Here is a 4,073-nt window from a genome sequence, read left to right as displayed (position 1 = left end):
CTAACCGCCTGAATGTCTTTAATTATTAAGGCTCAGTTTGGCTTCAACACAGACTACGGTAGAATCTACCAAGTATAGCTTAGTTAGAAGGTTAGTTACCCCTGATTCAGTCAGGTGGCTTCATATGCTTTGAAAAACAGCCAATAGCAAACATGCAATGCGGCCAATGTTAATATCTGCTGTTCTGTATAGGAAACACCAAGAATGAATGTGGCGTCAGTCCCAGAAAATTCTGCCCCATCGTCTTGTTTGTAGTCAGTCAATTTTTGGTGCTTTAAATGCTAAATGTTTCTTCTTTAATCTTCCATCCACCCCCTCTAGCCACCAGCAGTCACACAACCCCTATAAAAGGTCGTGGTTCGACTCTGCTGACCTCAGTTTAGCTGCAGAAGTGACGCTGATCTTCACAAACGTCCAGTGGAATCATGAAGCCCCATCAGATCTCTGCCTTCTTCCTCCTGATGACAGTGCTGCTGTCCTCCACTCTGGCTCACAGTAAGTCTGCAGCATCTCACAGCTTTTATCAGGACTTAAGATTCATTTAATTTCTTTTATATAAGAACCAGGTTACAGACCAAATTGTGAGTTTTTTTGGTGTGCATTATTTTTTATGTATATATTCAGAGTGGCTGTATATATTTTGTATGTAGCCTGTTATACATTTTCTGTTCTTCATATCTCTCCAGATGCCAAAGGACCAGATCAGTGCTGTTTTACATACTTTCCTGGAAGACTGAGGATGGAGCTGATAGCTGGATATAAAGAGACCGGAGGGAACTGCAGTAAACCTGGAATTATGTAAATATTTGCTTTATTCATGTATTGTTTTGAACTATTACTGCTTTGGAATTTAATGTTTGTTGTGTGCAAAATGTCTTTAATAGAACTGACTTGTATTTCAGGATCAGATGTATATGGAGAAGGATTCTAACAAGTGACAAACAGACTCATGTCATTTTATTTTTCATTTTCAGACTTTACACCAAAAAGGGCAAAGAAGTGTGTGTCGATCCCGGAGCTCACTGGGTTCAGGAGGTGAAGAAAAGGCTGGATCAGAACTTCTTTCAGTAACGCCTCCTTCCTGCCTGGCAAAATATGAAGAACAATTTTATGAAATTACATTTCAGCCACTTTTTTATTCTCCTATAATATTTTTTCCTGTCATCTCTTGCTGCATAATATATGTCAGTATCTTTAATTTGTTATTTTTTTTAAACAGTAGCTTAAAAAATTCTCCTGAAACTTTATTTCCTATCTTCCAAATCGTATACATTTTAACTGCATATTATTGTTTAATATCTAAAGTTTTATTTAGCCAGTAGTTAAATTTGAGTTGCACATATACTGTATTGCAAACATGTTACTAAATAAAGACTATTGAAAGGTTATGGTTCAGGTTTTTCATTTAAATCGTTTAATTTGCAAAAAATAATATTCTTCTGGTTGGGGAGCATGTGGAAAAAACATTAAGAGAAATATACAATGTAAGAATGAATAATGTAAATGTATGCATGGAAAACAGACACATAAACCAGTGTCCATGCTAACCCCATTCAGAGGGTCCATGCTAACCCCATTCAGAGGGTCCATGCTAACCCCATTCAGAGGGTCCATTCTAACCCCAGTCCACTGTCAAAAGAGCCTACAATGGCCATGCAAATGGATAATAATAAATACTTTATTGATCCCTGTGGGAAAATTGTCTTTATGTCCCCCTCAACTTGCACTTTGTAAATTATGTTGTCCACAAAGGGCAGCCACCCATAGCAGTACCTCGGGAGCCAAGGTTTAAGGGCCTTGAGGTTAAGGGTTTGAACCAGCGACCTTGTGATGCAAGACACACAGGCTTAGCCCACTGAGCCACACACAGCTCCAGTTATGCTTTGAGGAATGACTTCTACTCACTTGTAACACAACATAATGACAGTATGATGAGCAGCTAAGCAGCCAGTGGTTTGATCACAGGCTCAGTCTGCTGGTTATCACACCTGAATCAGGCACCTGAGACAGGAACCAGGGCAGCCATGTGTAACTCAGCATGGAAAGATTAAGCACTCAGAGCCACTTCAGTTAGCTGTATATTTACAGGGCTTTATTTAATAAAACAGTATTTACACATCTACCGGCATATTTCCCTTTGGAAATAGTATAATTATACACAGACCCAAGGGGAATGCAGAGCACACAGAAGTACGACACAAAAACAGACACTCAGACAATACCAGTGTTATAGGTTGGCGCCTCATCCTGGGTTATTCCCTGCCTTCTCTACTTATGCTTTTTTTAACTGTATATATGAGGGAGTTAATTAGTAAAGTGATGGATGGGTTAAACCCTGCTGAAAATAGCAGGAATGAACGACAGATAAAGGCAGAAGAAGGTCCAGAAGAGACACAAACTGCAGAGAAGTTTGATGATAAATCACCAGGCAGCAGTGGCAGTGATGACAGAATAGAAAGTGCACTTGGCTACTGTAAGGAACCTTCCTTACAACAGGCAGCTGACCAGTGACTGTCCTGTCCTGACTGTCCCCCTGAGACTCTCTACGGACCGGGTTGAGTAACTGTAGCTCCATCTGCTATTTCTGACACCAATGATTCTATGAGGATCCGCAGAGAGTCTGTTACTCCTTGTATTAATCCATTCATACTCGTCATATTATTGTTATATTTTACACACAGCCTCCCCAGTGTGTTGTATCTGAACTATCGGGGACAGTATTATTCAGGGGAAAGTGGCTTAGCCTACAACAGGAGGGAATCAATGAGATCGATCAGAGTTATTTCTATTTCTAACCCATTAATATGCAAGTTTAATTTAAATACACGGTGTCTGCAAAATCAAAGCCGGCGCTCCACCTTCTAGTCATTGGAAGGTACTGCTCCCCCCACAGGTGTGCGCCTATTACATACGTCTCGTTACTCAGCAAAAGAGGAAAGGCATTTTGTGGTATCTTTCGTGATTCAGCAAAAGACGAAATGCATTTCATGATTCCACAGAATCAGTTTCATCCATGAAATGTAGGCAATCTAACGATGAATCGCGAATTGGTTAAAAATCAAGGTAAATGTATGATTTAAACCGGCTGATATGGAAATTGAATCGCTTCTTTAGGAGTACTTCACGGTAGTTTACTTAACAGGAAAAACTGGTGTAATATTACATTTGATTTTGTGACGTCAGTTCGACATCAGATGTCACTGCGTATTCATGTTGACGTCGTACGTTAGTTTGTGGTTTTGACCGAACGCGAGATGGCGAGTGAATTCGAAACTGAGGACATCCCCCCCATCTTAAATCGGCGGTGTGGCAGCATTTTAGCTTTCCGGTAATCACAAATGAAAACGGCGAGAAAAGCACAGACAAGATAAAACTTGTGCAAACATTGTAAAAGATTGATAAAATACACAAAACAGCACATTGTCTTTATGTCCCCCTCAACTTGCACTTTGTAAATTAAGTTGTCCACAAGTTAAGTTGTCCATTAAGTTGTCCACAAAGGGCAGCATGTCTACCAGTGTTCTGTTGATTTATGCTGCCTTGTCGAACAATGCTACCGTATTGCTAATCGATAGCCCTAACCCTAACTCTTACCCTAACCCCTAAAACCTAACCCTAATCCCAAGACGGTGGAACTGCATATACGCGGAAAGGCTCGATAGCACGTCTCGATAGGTAGAACACCGGCACCACAGTGAGCTCAATTCACCACCGCAAGAGCGAAGGTTATTAAAAGGGTAAACTATGCTAAAAAGCTGCACATGCAAGCCTTAGTTTACTTGTTAACGCTTTATATTAAGTGCTTCTTCATAATGCATTCATAGAACATTCAGGGCACCTTCATAATGCATTCATAGAACATTCAGGGCACCTTCATAATGTATTCATAGAACATTAAGTGCACCTTCATAATGCATTCATGGAACATTCATAAGCAGCATGCAAGTACACTTCAACATCCTAACATCCCTTAACAGCTATAATATACATTAATAACAAACATTATATAATAATAACAAACATTATAATTGTATAATCATGTAATGTTTGTTATTAATGTATATTAAAGCTGT

The 4,073-nt window shown here is 39.6% G+C and overlaps 1 long non-coding RNA gene across 1 annotated transcript; it reads left to right on the top strand.

The window, feature by feature from the left end:
• Positions 1-338: 338 nt before the first annotated feature.
• LOC140586308 (uncharacterized) lies at positions 339-1,388 on the top strand. Its single transcript, XR_011988165.1, has 3 exons — positions 339-495; positions 687-798; positions 975-1,388. It is a non-coding gene; the product is annotated as an uncharacterized lncRNA (long non-coding RNA).
• The last annotated feature ends 2,685 nt before the right edge of the window (positions 1,389-4,073 follow it).

This window comes from Paramormyrops kingsleyae, unplaced genomic scaffold, assembly GCF_048594095.1.
Source record: "Paramormyrops kingsleyae isolate MSU_618 unplaced genomic scaffold, PKINGS_0.4 ups38, whole genome shotgun sequence".
In the NCBI taxonomy this organism is placed as follows: Eukaryota; Metazoa; Chordata; class Actinopteri; order Osteoglossiformes; family Mormyridae; genus Paramormyrops; species Paramormyrops kingsleyae.
This window is presented reverse-complemented; position numbering and strand designations above follow the sequence as displayed.